At 37.1% G+C, this 16,361-nt stretch overlaps 1 protein-coding gene across 1 annotated transcript in view; it reads left to right on the top strand.

Annotated features, from left to right (window-relative positions):
• Positions 1–16,361, top strand: part of RGS6 (regulator of G protein signaling 6) — a 215,153-nt gene that overhangs the window by 100,323 nt on the left and 98,469 nt on the right. The window lies entirely within an intron of this gene.

Raw genomic sequence — 16,361 nt, 5'->3', positions numbered from 1 at the left:
ATTAATAAGTGCAAACCTCCCTTTCAGGAGAGGTCTTTCACTATAAGAGAGGTCTACACTCACCGAGGGCCTGCACTGAGGGGAATTTGTCACTTAAGGGAAGGTTCTGTTACTGAGCATGGGTCTGTCACTGGGAATGAGGATATGCCATGAAATGCATTACTGTGTGGGTCTGTGATAGGGGTGAGTCTGTAACTGACATAAATCTGGCACTTTCATCATTCTGTGTACCCTTTTGACAATGTTGCACACTGATTTATATGAGTTATGCCAAATGCAAATACTGAGATTATTTATTAACCCAGACGGAGGTGCAATGAGCATGCACATTCCCTAAAGGGGCAGTAAGGTTCAGGGTTATACAAAAATATTAAGCTCAGTATAGGAATAAGCAAGGTACAAGCAGTAATACAATGTAGAATATATATGTACAATCAATTTAACGAATGCCTATTATAATTAGAAAAACAGATACCTAAAAATGATGTAAAAGGTTGATCCTTTAATACCTGTGGTAAAAAATCACAGTGTTGGTCCTTTACAAGCACATAGGAAATTGCTACAGTGCGGTTCTTCCTCCAGGCATCTTTAGACCCACAAAGATTACAAATACAAACCTACATCAGTCCTTTTGCTTTCAATTCACTAGCAGAACAGTGTTGGGGGAGAGTTTTTGGTGCTTGACAGAATCTAGGATTGAATTTAAGATGAAAATCTTCTAGGAATCCAAACATTGCTGTAGGCAAAGCAGTATTTATTAAGAAGCATTGCATATCTTTAAGTAATGTTTGGAGTACTGGGGTATCTTATCCTACTTTTAGGTGTCTGTCCATTGAAATCTACCTGCAATTTAGCCTAAGGATAATGTCAGGATAATAAAAAATGCCTGTGCAGACGTCAATTTCTGGGTATCTTCACTGTGAACAGAGTTCATATATAACTTCCCAGCATGATGATGTTATTACACTGCAGAGCTTGTCATATCATGCCTTTGAAGGCCATAGCCGGAAAACTGCGCCTATTTCCGTCTCAATGTGGGTGTCGGATGACCTGTCATATTCTTCCAGTAAGGGAATTAAAGGTTTACATGGTAAAAAGTTGCTACAGTCAGTGTATAGAAAAAAATGTAACAGTACTCTTAAGTCCTGTGTTAGACATCTTTATTGCCTCGAGGGTTAATTCATAAAAGCCATTAGTCTTCTACTCCTTCCTTCAACATTTCTCGTCAGAAACAGGGCACTTGTTTTTGGACCCCCCTCCAGTGGCATTGACATACAATTAGAGGGGCCTGTCTGTTTTTGTTAAGGGTGCATTTATAATAAAGAAAAAAAAATCCTCTCTGCCATTGCCATGGAAACATCTACGTCTAGCAGTGTCTGTAACGCGGAAAAGGGCTTTCTGCTGGTCTGCGCAATCAGTGACTCAGTGTCAGGTTATGTGAATCAATTTCTCCTTTCCTTTTGTTTCACTTCTTTAAAATTCCAAAACCTGCAAAGAATACTTACAGTATCCATGACCATCGATGTTTAATTGATATAGATTTAGTAAACTATTTTGTTTACACTTGGGCTTCCTGCAATAGGATTTTGCACTAATTTTAATTTTTGGGTGAAGTAATTTGTAGTATAACTTAACACTGCAGCTTGGATAAAAAGAAATGCCATTGCTCTTATGAGACGTTGCTTGAGCCTCTTTTGACCTATTACCTGAAACCACAAAAGTCTGGAGTAGTATCTTGAAGCACAGTAATCCATTGCTATCAGTTATAAATATACTTTTTTCATTGGCTCATACTGGGGAGGTTAGTGTAAACTTTTTTTCCTGCTGAGCACATTGCTCTTTACACTCGATTGTCAGTTAAGCCCAAAACATATAGATGTTTCTGGAACCCAGTCAAGATTTTCATACCAGGGTTTAATGGAATTAAAAGATATGGACAGGTATTTTGAGAAAGCTATTTGTATGCCTTTAGAGCTTACATTACTGCCTACAAACTGTGTCATATTATGAGCACTTGTACAGAAACCAGAATTTGTTAACCAGAGTTCATTTTCCTGGAACAGCAAATACAGCAATAGTGCAATGACACTTTTTGGCATTGGTTTTATTGACATCAGTTACAGGCAAAAAATATTGGTATATTTAGTTACAGTGTTACCTTGGTATAAGTCCTCTTTGAAATAAGTCCAACTTGGTATAAGACCTGTTTGGACACGAAAAAGTTGCTTGGTATACAACCTTTGTGCTAGAACTTGTATGGGTCAAAATGAGTCATAACACCGCGTGCTACCCTTATTTACCTCTGTCGAGACAAAGCCAAGACTGCCCATGAGTGTCAGTACCCAGTTGCTACCATTCAGTGAACAACCCGCGCTATAACTCTCTGAATTACGTAACATCTCCTCCTCTTCCCTTCTCAGCACCATCCTAGTAGGCACTCGACTCTTCTCAGCAAGGTAAAGTTAGGATAAATTTTCATTTATTTCATCTAATTGCTTTTGTATTTTAGTATTAAGCAGTGTTTAAACTATTTCATACAGCCCCATAAATGTATAATATGCCGATAACAATAAGACTTTTTTTTCATGGGAACGGATTAATAATTTTCCTTTTATTTCTTATGGAAACAATTTGTTTGGTATAAGACCTGTTTGGTCCAAGAATCTGGTACAGATTAAAGACTTATACCAAGTTACCACTGTACTATTAGTTTTGTTTTTGGAGGTAGTTTTTGTCTCTTGTAAAAACGTTACGAAAGACAACACCTCATCTCAGAAAAAAAAACTTAATTTGGATCTTAATTTTGTGAGATTGGCATGCCTTCAGCTATCAGATCAGTAACATATAGTATGAAATGTGAAACTAATTACTTAACATCCATGTCCCTGTGGATCTTGCACAGAGTGACTAGATAGGCTTAGCAAAAAGAGTTAGTGAAATTAATTCCATCGATCCATGAAGAGATTTGAATATGGTTAATAGCTACTGGACAAATGATCATTTTATAGGTTTTCTCATTTGAAGCTTCTGTGTGAGCTAATAGAGGAAATTTTCTAAACCCTCTGCTCTAATTACTCTAATGTGATTATTCAGAAATATGCCCTAAGAACACACAAGTAGTGTTTTTAGCCAGTTATAGATTGGTGAATCTGTCTTATGTTCTGAAGTGTCTACATTGAACATCATTAAAATGATATATAAAGCAAAAAAATAATTGTTCAACAGAAAAAAATATCTAGGGCTATCAAAGTGGGTTATGTAAGCTACATTTGTAGTGTTGTCATATTTTCATGTCTAAGGCATACATTCATGTGCTCTCCATGTAGTTATTGAAACAATTGTAGGGACATCCAAAAAAGCCAGTTAGGGCAGTGATTTTCAACCACTTTGCCGCGGCACACTAGTGTGCCGTGAGAGATGTTCATGGCCATGGCTACGCAAGTCAATCTCAGAGCCCTGGCTCAAGGCTGGCTCCGCCCACTCATGTCAGCAAGGGTTGCCATGGTTCCTCACTTGTGGTGGCACAGGACCTGTAGTGTGACAAAGTAAAAAAAGAGGCTGCTCTTTCTCTCTCTGCTCTTTCTCTTGATCTTGATTTCTAGTGGTTGTTAAAATTCTAACTTTCAGGGGATCTAAATATACACTCCTTTTTTGTAGAGTGGCTACACAAAATGTGTTGCACTCTAATATTTTAAAGCTTAGCAGATTTTAGCAAGTTCTGTGTTACAAATAATAGAAAAAGAAAAGGTGAGGGGCTTTAAAGGCAGTATAAATAAAAATATATAAGACTATGTTGTCGAGTAAAAATGAAAAACAAACAATAACACAACAAAACATGCAAACCCCATATGCATGAATTATCCTCTATTATCCTCTCTATCCTCTATATAATTTACCACTACTAGAGTATTCCGCAGGCGCACTCCCTCTGCTGGCAAACATCTGAAAAACACCTGAGATTATCCCAGCAACAGCACTCCCTCTGCTGGTGGGATTGATGTCTGGGTGCCCACACTTTTTTGGCTTGCAAGCTACTTTAAAAATGACCAAGTCCAAATTATTCTACCAACAATAAAATGCTAAACATATATTTATTAATATATATACCAAGTATACTTTATATTTAAAATATATATTGTTTACCTTGCATAACAGCATGAACATGTATGGCACAATACAAATCTTTATGTATTTATTTTACTTTAGTTCCGCTTTAAAATGACCCTTTTGCAGATTAAAGTTCACTTTAAATATTAAAAACAAATGAACATGTGCAAACTCCTGGCTCAAATAGTTTTATGTGTTATTAGCCCAATCACTCAACTAGCTGTGCATAAATGTAACACTTTAAAGAAACAAAGAAACAAACTTTAAAGCTTTAAAGAAACAAACCTTGTGTCACAGCTCCACAAGGCCAAGTGGTCGACCCACTGTGTCACTAACCCTGTGGGTGGAGTCGTGCATGGGGCGCAGGGTCTAAGCAGTAGCTTGGTCTTTTCCAGAGCCTCTAAAGGTGAGGATGTTGTGTGGCAAGCTACTGCCAGGTTGCGGCCCCCGTGCCTGCCAAGGCAGGTGACTGCTAACAACCCGGAACCAAAACGTAGTGCAAAAGGGAAATCCAAGAGAGTAGTTAGACAAGCCAAAAGGTCAGGGCAGGCAGCGAACAAGATTGGGCAGGAAACAGCAAGAAGTCATGGCAGGCAGCGAACAAGAGTGGTCAGGAAACAAGCCGGGGTCAGTACAAAAAGAATGTGGAACAGGAGAAGCAAAGAACAGGAACCTGGAAGCAGAGCCAAAGGAACTCCTAGTTCAGGCAACTTCCTTAAGAAGGGAATGTCAGGTGATAAGATTGAGTAGCAATAGAGTCATTTCATAGAGATATTTTTTTAATTATACTAGGATTTGGTTAAAAAGTTTTTTAGATGGTAATTATGCTTAGTGGATTTTTTTTGTGTGTGCATTGACCAATAATTTTCCAATAATTGATAGATCAGGGGAGCTGAATGAAATGAGAAAGGGATATGTTCATATTTTTGTAGCTCTGCCACAGGGGAAAAAAATGAAGACTGCCCTTTAACAGAACCCCTGAAAGCCACACAGCATTGTATGTAGCAACAACTTCTACAGTAATATATGTGCTGAAATTATTCACATCTTCAGTGGAAAAAAACCCCAAAAACCTATAAGTCTCATAATAGCTTTAAAGTTTGGTATGACTGTTGTTAATGTGCTCAGAATGAGTTAAAGAGATGTTCATCTTACACAATCTTTAATATTCCATAATAGTGCAACATTAAAGGAATCTAGCATTTTAGGGGTACAGAAAATGATAACATTTATTTTAAATGTTGCCATTTCGCTCAGCCTTTTGATATTTTTTTTCAAGTATTAAATTAAATATATTAACCAGAGGTGGATGAAGTGCAAAGGCAACAGTATAGCATGCATACATATTTTTATTGACATACAGGGTTCTTAATCAAGAAAGAGCAGACAATATTGGTATAAATCAAGAGATTTATAATTATTAACTATAATTATGATAGATTAAATATCTGTAATATATCTATAACATACAGTATATATAACTTTCTAATTGTAATTTGGCATTACATTTACGGATAAGAGAGTTTTATTCAGTACTTTTAATTGTAAAATCTTTAGATTTATTTTATCAATAATTTCATATTTTTTGCATGCATGTTATTGTTGTTAATGCAGAAGAGAGTTAGTATATTATTAACTTTTTTTCTTGCTGAATGGCTTTGTGGAAGAGCAATGAAAATCATGTCTTAAGTTGAAAATAGTTTTCTTAGAAGACTGTCATGTTTTTACAGAAAAGAGATGTGTGAATCAGGAATTTATTATTTTTTTAGGATCACTCTTCATCTAACATACCAGAATATATTCATACATTTATTTGTTCACAGCTAGTGAGCTAGAGCTAGTGAGCTACCTTAATTTTTTGTACTGCCCCTGTATACGAGCATCCATCATCTGTATTATGTTATGTTATTTAATGTACAAACATATACCTGCATTGGGATCTGCAGTAAAAAATTCAGGGGGAGAGGGTGCCACAATCCTTAGCAAACCAAAATAAAAGTTTGGCATAGTATTGCCATTATCTGAATGATAGGCGTGCCCAGCAGCAAACTACAAGCAGCCAGTCCCCAGAAATTAAAAAACTCAGGCATCCAGTCCTTAGCAATAACCCACAAACAGTAAGGCCTCAGCAGCAACCTCCAGACAGATTATACCAGTAGTATCCATCAAAGATCAGGCCCCAACAATAACCCCTAGGTAGCAGGCCCCAGCAGTATGCCTCAGACAGCCCATCCCCAGCATTAACCCCAGGAGCTGAGGTAGCCAGGAGTCAGCTGTAGCTCCAGGCCCTAGTAGAAGAAGGCAAAGCACCCAACAGTACCTACAAGAACTCGGGAACTAGTAACCCAGTGATGGCTAGGCTCAAAAATAATCCCAAAGGCCTAGGCAGAAGGCTGTAACAGAAACCTCCCAGGCACCCAGGCCCTATCCATAACCCTAAGAGCTAGGGGCCCAGGAAGAAGGCAACATCAGTATCCCATAGAGACCCAGGCCCCAGCAGAAAAAGGACCAACAGTATCTATCAGCTATAAGGATTAGCAGTAACCCTTGGGAAGTCAGACCCCAGCATTAACCCCTAGGAAGCCAGACCCCAGCATTAACCACCAGGTATCAGTCCTCAGCAGTAACCCCAAGACATTCCCCATCAGAAGAAAGTCTCAAAACCAGCAGGAACCTGTAGATTTCAGGCCCAGACCTAACCCCCAGACACTCAGGCCCTAACAGTAACCCTCAGACAGCCAGACCCTATCAGAAGAAAACCCAAGAACCAGCAGAAACCAGCAGACATCAGCCCCAGAAATAACCAAATTGTTTCAGTCAACAAGCCTCAGCAGTAACTTCCAGGTAGCTAGGCAATAGTAACCTTAGGGCCCAGTAAAGGGCTCAGTAGTAAGCCCCACACTGCCAGGTCCCTTCAACAACAAGGGCCAGGTACTTAGGGAGAAGGTCCCAACAGTAACTCTCAAACATAAAGGCCCCAGAAATAACCCCAGGTCTTATCAAGAAAGCATATTGCAGAAGTAACCCCCTTTTCCCCATCAGAAGCCAAGGAACACTGCCACCTTCAGCTGTAAGTCTGGGAGGCCCAAAAAGTAGGTTATAGTACAGAACTACTGACCTCAATGACCTCTTGCCTGTCCTCATCCAGAAAGTAATCTCTGCTCCTCTGTCCCTTCAGCTCCAGACTCCAGGCCTCAAATTGCAGAAAGGCAACATACAAATTGGCAGGACACTGCAAATGACACTAAACCAGATGATGATTTATTACTAATCTCCTGCAGTATGTTTTTTGGCTGTTTCCTTCCCCCTAGCAAATTAATTCATTTATTGTTTTATTTCTGCTTTAGTACAAGTACTAAGTTCTGCTTTGTACAAAATTTCAATTGTGTATGCTTTTCTTAAGGAACATTAACATATGCTTTTCTTTCAAAGATTTTATTGTGTTTCAGGTCAGGCTTCCTTCTGTTCCATAGCTTATATGGAATTGTCTCTGTTGCTTTTCCAGGTGAGCAGTTTTGGATACAGCAGGCTGTCACTATCACCTTTCCTCAGTTTATTTTTGGGTTATCAGCATCAAAGCATGTTTCTGCTAGATTTAGACAAAATGCAGTTAATTTTCTTTACAACATTAGTTTGTTCCAGACTCTATGATACAGTATTCTGGAACATGATTCAATGACACCTTAGGTTACCTTTTGTTTTGCCACTGTCTATACTCTGTACCATTACCTGTTTGGAGTATTTAGGGCATTTTGTTAAAATTGTTGCTTGTTCAAATATTTTGCTCAAGTTTATCTAGAACTTCATCGTTGTTGAGGTGAAGTAGAAAACAATATGCCTTAAGCAGTTTTTAATCAATGTGCGAAAATAACCTTTCTTTCCTTGAGTCTGATCTTTCATTGGACAGCATGACTACATATGAATTAATTTGGTCTATAGACTGTCGGGCTCTGCTTTTGCCACTCTTGGTAAAACTATTCCTGGTCATTTTTGGTATCTATAACTTGTCTGCTGATCTTCAGATTCTTTATGATTTCAGGAGTCTAATATAACAGTGCTCCTCAGCTGATACAGTTTATCTGTATTTTAATCTTTAGTTAGTATGTGACTTCCTTCGGTGATAATACAGCTGCTATCTCCAAACACATATTTCCTTTCTTGGTTAACATTTTCACTTACTGGTGGTAACCTTCCATTTTTTTTTCTGAGACCATATACTTTGCATTCACTGCTTTAATTCCTTCTGTCTTGCTTTGATTAAGCTGAGTTAAGAAATGTCAATCATTGATCATTTGACTTTTAGGTTAGGAGTCAGCTCAGCTGGTGAAAACCAATGGGGTGTCCTCTTTGAGTGAAAATCACACTCAAGCATCTGAAATGTATTTTATTTCTTTTTTACCACCTTTGGCCCTTTGTTGCTGAACTTGTTTGTTTGCTGATTCATTCTAGGTTTTTAAATTCTGCAGCTTGTTGGAGGCTATTTTTTTTTCTGTCCAATAATTAGTAGGTGGGTTTGGTCTGGGCTTTTGTACACTTTCATATAAACAAATGCAATAAAAATCAATATGGGGGTGACCATCAGTAAAGGTGTCACTTTACCTTTAGCAATTACCTTTGGCAATGGAACATCTATCCAACACCTTACGTACCTTACGTACTATCCCATCTATACGTGGGTTGAAAATGGGACGCTGGTAATACAAATTAGGTCTGTTTGCGGACAATTTAATAATGTATGCTACCAACCCCCAAATTGCTTTTCCATCAGACTTCCGAGAACTGCTGACATTCAAATCTTTCAGCAATACATAGATCAGTGGCTCTCTGTCTCTCCTTGTCTCAGGACAAAGTTGCCATTTTGTTGCACTCACCACTCACAATCAAATATTTAGGAGTCCGTTTATCTGCAAATCTACAAAACCTGTACAACTTCAATTTCTTACCATTATTGAGGGATACACAGGCCCGACTGACCGCCTGGTCTAGGAAAAACGCCACTCATGGTTTGGACGAGTGGCACTGATCAAAATTAATAAACTCCCCAGATTCCTGTACCTTTTTCAGGCATTACCAAATGGTCCTTCCAACTAAGTTCCTTATGTGTCTGAAAGTTATCTTATCAAGATATGTCTGGGCAGCCACCAGCCATAAATTGTGAAATACTGTTCTTATACGTCAGAAACAGGGTGGTTTAAGTCTTCCCCATTTAGAATATTATCATGCTGCAGCTCTACTGGTACATGTCTTAAACTGGATGTATCACAGGGGATCAAAACAGAGAGTCACCATAGAGGACTATCTATCACCATGTCTCTTCTCTCCTTACCCTGGATTAGGCCATCTGACCACTCTACCATACATTAATTCCCTATCACAATGTGTCCTGTTTTGCATACCTGGACCGCCCTGACCAAGAAATACTCAGTATCTTCCTTTATAGGATCCATGACACCAGTCCTTGGTAATCCAGCTTTCTCATCGGGAATGGCGGTAGATCAATTTTTTCACTGACATTCTGACTCCATTTTGCCAATCCAGAGCTCATCAGTAGCAGGATCCCTGAAATCCCTTGTCACACTATTGGAGGACCTGCCAGTTTTCAGCTCAGGGACTTTGGGGTGGGGTTGAGCCCTCTCTAGAGATCTCATACCATTTAAACTGCTGTAACTCCCCCTACTCAGTTGATCTCCCAAGTATACTCAATACTAATCCAGTCAATGCTACCTCACCCTTTTTACTATATATTTGGCGTGGGACCACAATTTGGATTTGCAAAAAATCTTTACACTAACCCAAAAAGCTAGCTTAGCAATTGCTACACAAGGAAAAGAGGTTACGGACCGTTGTTGAAAGTGTGGTGTGGGAGCGGGCACTATGTATACATTTAGTGGCAATGTCTCCTTAAACGATTTTGGGATTCTGTATTTGGACTGTACAGCCAGGTAGTAGGAAGGGCTATTCCTGTGGAACCTACTATTGGGTTATTGTCTGTGTTACCTAGGTCTGCGTTTTTGGCCAGGAAGGGATATGGGGGAGCTGATAGCACAACTACATGACCGTAATGAGGTCTACAAAGATACGTGGTTAGTTTGGATACATTTTGCATAATCTTGTAAATTTCTAGCTCTGATCGAGCTTTCAGATCTGGAGCACTGAAAAGGCTGGCTGAGACAGACAATTCCCCTTACCCCCTTCTCTCAGTTCTGCCCTCATTGGGACAGTTTCTCACTTATATTCCACATCTGTCTTTACACTTTTCTCTGTCATTTGTCATTTTAGTATTACTCAATGGCAGGGGTCGGCAAACTTTTTGGACTACTAGGCCATTTCAGAAGGTCAAAAAGGCACACTAGGCCAGAAGAAACAAGGTGTCCAAAGAAAAGGTTATTTAAAATACAGTACAATCAATAGGAAGCATGATGTTGCATGTTCTTAGAGACAGATAAAATATCAGGTTCTAATGATGAGGATTTCAGCAACAGAATGTCATTAAGGTGATTGTCAGTGAGCTGAGAGTGCAGCTTGTTCTTAAAAAACTTCATCTTGGAGAAGAGCTGCTCGTACAAATAAGTGCTGCCAAACATTGAGATCACACACTTGGCATGGGCTAACAACATTGGAAACTAAGCATGTGGCAGCTGGCGGTAGAAGTCAATGAAAGTCTCTGTAAGTGTCTCTTGAAAGTGCTGTTGGTGTTGTTGCACACTAAAAACAGGGCTTTGTTGCCGCGTTGGACGAAGAATAATTCGTCAGTCCATTAGGAGTTGAAGACACAACGTTCGAAGTCAACCTTCCAGGTACTGATAGCTGCGCGTTGCTTCTTTTCTTTAGCCATAGTAATTGGGGTTACTGTGCGGGAACTCGATGATATCGATTATATCCAGTGTTTGCCTACCTCTGCTCAATGGTATGCACAATACAACTTTTGAAAATGTCATTCAAGCTACATCAATATAGTTGAATACATATGTGGTCTGCTTGCATGTTGACTTGTTTCAACTGGATTTTTTATGATTCTACCTGTAAAACCTGTACAGTTGATTAGCGGTTGAAAAATATATCTACATCTACCAGCTATGGATCCTTTACCTCTTTCTTAAATTTGAAAGTGTTTGGGAGGCAGTTTGAAAGGCATCTGTCAATTGCCATAGTACATCCCACATTCTCAGATGCTGTTTGCAGTGTTTTGCAGTCAGTTTTTTCTTTGAACAACCAACTGCTGTGCCTCAACTGCTTGTTAACTGCTAGGGGCTAAGTTTTTGTTGTATGTGATTGTAGATGACTGATCAGAAGTTTCCACATCTAATATCAAAACATATTCTTTCTGCTACCCTCTGAGATTCGTTCCAGGCAGATAGCACAAGGACTTTTTTTTTTTAGATGTTTGGATAGAAGAATAAAATGGCAGGACATATTTTCCATATAGAAAAGGAAAGTCTCAAAACATTTCAGTAACTATATTCTTGCTTCCAGCTTTGCATTTTCTATAATATTCACCAAACACAAGAGTTATAGTTACAGTTGGTTTCTTGTCATTTGTAGCATTTCCAGCACCATTTAACAATTTCATTAAATCAGATATGTTTTCAAAAATAATAGCATAACTTTTCAACATATAATCATAAGTAAGTTAATTCTTGTCCAGCAATCTCTGTATTTAAATAGCATGGCACAGCTGCCCAAAGCATCATTTACCCTCTTGGTAATGGATTAATGAATGATTAATTCTTGAAAACTGATGAAAATCTAACTAACTCAGTACAAAAATATACACTTGAAGTATATTATATTAGTGTACTTATGGAGAATCAAATATTCATCACCTTAAGCTGCACACTACTCTTTATCATCACCACAACATAACTGGGTTGATCTATAATCCACAGAAGAGCACTGAGCAGGGCTAATAGCACTGCTTGAAATTTCAGTGCAGCACAGAAATTGTATTTCTTACAGGATTAGCAGGTATTTTTCTGTACTTGTTGAATACTAAAACTAGAGTGAAATGTACTGTATATGTATTGCAAGGTTATAAATTCTTATTATTACACAGTATTTATATAGCACCATCATATTACACAGCACTGTACAAAGTCCATAGTCATGTCACTAGCTGTCCCTCAAAGGGGCTCACAATCTAATGTCCCTACCTCAGTCATATGTCTTTAATACCGTCTAAAGTCTTATTTTGGGGCAGAAGCCAATTAACCTATCTGCATGTTTTTAGGATGTGGGAGGAAACCAGAGTACATGGGGAGAACCTGCAAACTCCATGCAGATAGTGTTCTGATCTTGATTCGAACCTGGGACCTAGCACCTGCTGTCCTTATGTTTTTTGATTTTTTTTGCCCTGGCTTTAACTTTTATGTAAAATATGCCGTATCTTCAAAGAACTATATAGTGGCCAAAGGCAGTAGTTGGCTAACACACTGAAAATGAGGATTTTTTAATAAAAAAACAATATAAATGGAATCCTTACCATTTGACTATTATTTACCCATTAAGACTGGGTTTTTATTACTGGATCCTGAAGGTACGCTACTTTTGGTGCCCTTTAACTCTCTTTCGTTATCATCTTTTTTCAAACAATAAATATTACTTGTTTTCCTAGTCCCAACTTAAATAAGTCCTTACTTTGAATATTATAAATATGTATAAATAACCTTTTATGAGATTACTCTTTGTACTGATAACAGAAAATAAGTGCATGGCCAATAACTTTTATAAGAACACTTTTTTGTAACTGTAAATCTGTGTTGGGTTGTTTGTACATTTTTGAATAAATAGTAGTTCAACTTAATGCACATATTATTAAATATATGTAAAAAAAATAAGTAAACTGTAGCAATGTATCAAAACAAAACATCTAGTAGATAAAACCACTTTAAAAATACTTAGAACATCTTAAACAATATTAAGTGCCTTGTGCTTTTTACTTAACAAAAAACGCATATGCCACAGTGTCACAAAGAAACAAACAATATGATGTAAAAATGACACTCAAAAGGTAAAAATCAAGTCCCCAAAAAGTTCATTCAATAATACAAACAAATCCTTTTCACTATTTCGACACCATAAGGTGAACTCTTTATCTTTCAGCAGGAAATCCACTCCTCTTCCTGCACACATTTATAATACAGAAAGATTCAGTCATTACAATCAATTAAGAATCCACCACCTGTATTTAATAAGTTTTTAATAAGTAAAAAAAAAAAAAAAAAAAAAAACACTCAACATATATTAAACCTCTTCCACACCCTTCCATTGCAGTAAAGATCAGATGTAGTAAAAAAAAAAAAAAAAAAAAGTCAAATTTTGCTTACACTATTTTTAACCAATTGAAAAAATCCCCACTTTTATTCTCAAACTTAGCACTATGTATAAAGTTTTATGTTCCAGCGAGAACATCAACATCTCATTAAACCTATTTAAACTTTGTCCCATGAAATTAAATGTCACTTCTATCACAAAGTATTGCTTCATTCGGAATGATCTCCATGATTACAATCACTGTTACTGCTTTCCTAAAAATATATACAGAATCTCTTACCTGACCACAACAATGGATGTTCAGATAACTCTCATGGTTCACATGGTTTACATAGTTCACATGAAATATGTCTCAAGGTATAATTCACATCACCACCATCCCTGCTGTACATAATTTCCCACCTGACCATATAGCAATGAATGTAGTACCATGATCACTTTTACCTTCCATTTAATTGTATTTCAAAGTAGCAAACCAATTTCAACTTCTAATAAGGCGATTATATACAAAAATATCTATTTTTCCCAAAATAAGCAGTAACTTTACCATGATATTATCAAATCCACATGGTCATGTAGCCATTCATATTGAGGCACAAAATCAGATGAGAACCTGACTGTACAATAACACTTATATCTGTATAAAAAATATTTTTTAACTTCATTGTAGGTCTTATATCTTTATATCTTATATATCTTCTTTTTTTTTCTAAACCTGGAAGTTAAAAACCTTCCAAAGGAAATACCTAACTTTGTTTATGGCATTGTCCTTGTGGAAGTCAGGAAAGTAAAGATTGAATGTTTTAATAAACTTGCATGGCCATATTGATTTCATATTCTGGCCTTTAGAACATCCTCTTCCTGATGGATACAATAAAAGCCTGTGGCCTTCCTGTAAATATAGCTGTGTTGTTGTTCTGTTTCATTTAGTACTGTTTTAAAAATTAACCTGCTGACACAAAGAATATTGGTACTGCTTCAGTAGAGAACTTTAAGGGGGCAAACTATGGGATTGTAATCTTGATACTGCATTTAATAACCAGCCTGGAATGATAATGCAGCTAGTGAATTCTAGAAGCACTGTGGCCCTGCATGTTCGTGACTATGAGGGCATCAAAGCCAAGATAAAGATGAGAGTCCTAGAGCTTGCATTTTAGCTATTAATTTGGTTCTGAGAACCCTTCATCAGCTGTTTAAGACATATGCGTTTAGCCTTCATTTACCATTTTAATTTCCCTAATGAGCACTGATTCATGTAAAAAGCTCAGTGTATGCCCAAAAGTTCCAGAAATGTTCAAATGCAAATGAAACACCTTTAAATCTGTATAATAATGTTTTGTTGACTGTCCTAATAAGGGTTTTACAGTCTGAAAAAAATCACTTTTTTCTTGTCCTTTTTGATAAAGCACATTATTGCGATTATCTTGATTGTAATATCATCAATATTGCCTTTGTTTGAAAGCTGCTATTTTGTTCATTTATTATGTGTATTTCTAATTGAGTACTTTAACCCTTTGTGGCACTGAGCATATGGCATACTCCCTAAAAAAAACATTAATTAATTGCCTTAGGTGTATCCTGCATTTCCTCCTCTTCTGTGTATTATAAAAAATCACCCTAAGGCATCGTTTCTCACATATTTTCACAATATCATGTGTTTTTGGCAAAAGGGCATCCAGCAAAGCAATTGCAAATGCATTCTTTCTGGCTGCCTCAGTAGTTGGCCATCTTGGAAAATACATTGGGTTGAGCATCTAGGAAAGAAGAGCTGCGGAAAACAAGAAAAATAACTGAAAAAATTTTGTAAAATAAATGGTTCATTCTTGTTGATGTAGCCTAGGAACCTTGAACTTTGGTACCTCCTACTTTGTAAACTTGACATGTGTTGCTGTCTATTATGCAGATCACATACTAAACATTTTTAACATGTATTTTAGTATTATGCTTTTTCACTTTAAGTGAAGAGTGATTTGCTTGGTGTTGGGATAGAACTGTGGTATCTATTCTGGCCAAGTGTATGCTTGCATATAAATTTGATCTATTTTGTGTTTGTCCAGGAGAATGGTCTGTGCTTTAAATTGAAAATGAATGCCTGAGTATTGACTTGATTTAGATGGGTTGGGTGCAGAGTCTTATTGTATAGCCATTTGGTTCCAATTTGAAAAAAGATTTGACTGACAGGTAATAATTGTATGAGACTTGTGAAAAAACATTTATAATTATGCCACTATATGTGCATATGTGTGTGGGCAAGTACATGTGCTTGTGTGCATGTACTCTATTGCCACCCTCCTGACATGACGGGTGACCCAGATTTTCTTATTCATGATAACATATGCTATTTGTAACCTCTTAGTACATGATTTAGGAATACATTAACACTCTACAAATAAAGGGGGGCCGTTATAACGTCAGACAAAATCCAGGCCAAGTGATACAAATTTTTTTTTAAAAATGTCTGTGTAAGAAGAGATGGTATCAGTCTCTATTCTCCAAGGAGATCTTTAAAGATAAAATGTGAATAATATTAACAAGCTTGAGATGAGGAAAAGCACTACTGCATATTTTTCTTGAAGTGTAATAAATAAAAATCTGATAGGGCATAGAGTGCTTTTAATTTTGCAAGTAGTGCCTAGAAAAAAATAAAAAAACAGTCTTGACAGAGAATTGTTGCCTTTCGGGTGCTATAGTAGATCAGACAAATTTCAGCAAGCGTATGGTAGTTTCAGGTTTTGTAAATTGTAAGTGTCAGAAATGACCAGGTAATGGATGCCTGCCTCCTTGAAGCATGGAACAGTTTCGAACAACATTTAAAAAAGCATGTAAAAAGGTATTTTGATGTTTTTCTATAAATTTAAGCAAAAAATACCTCCAACCAAGCAATGTTCATCCATTAAATTGTACTCCTTTTTAAATCTTTATAAACTTCAATTAAAAAAAAACAAGATTTGCACAGTAGCTTGGTGTATATGTATTTAGTGCAT

The sequence above is a fragment of the Pyxicephalus adspersus genome, chromosome 12 (genome assembly GCF_032062135.1).
Source record: "Pyxicephalus adspersus chromosome 12, UCB_Pads_2.0, whole genome shotgun sequence".
Lineage (NCBI taxonomy): Eukaryota > Metazoa > Chordata > Amphibia > Anura > Pyxicephalidae > Pyxicephalus > Pyxicephalus adspersus.
This window is presented reverse-complemented; position numbering and strand designations above follow the sequence as displayed.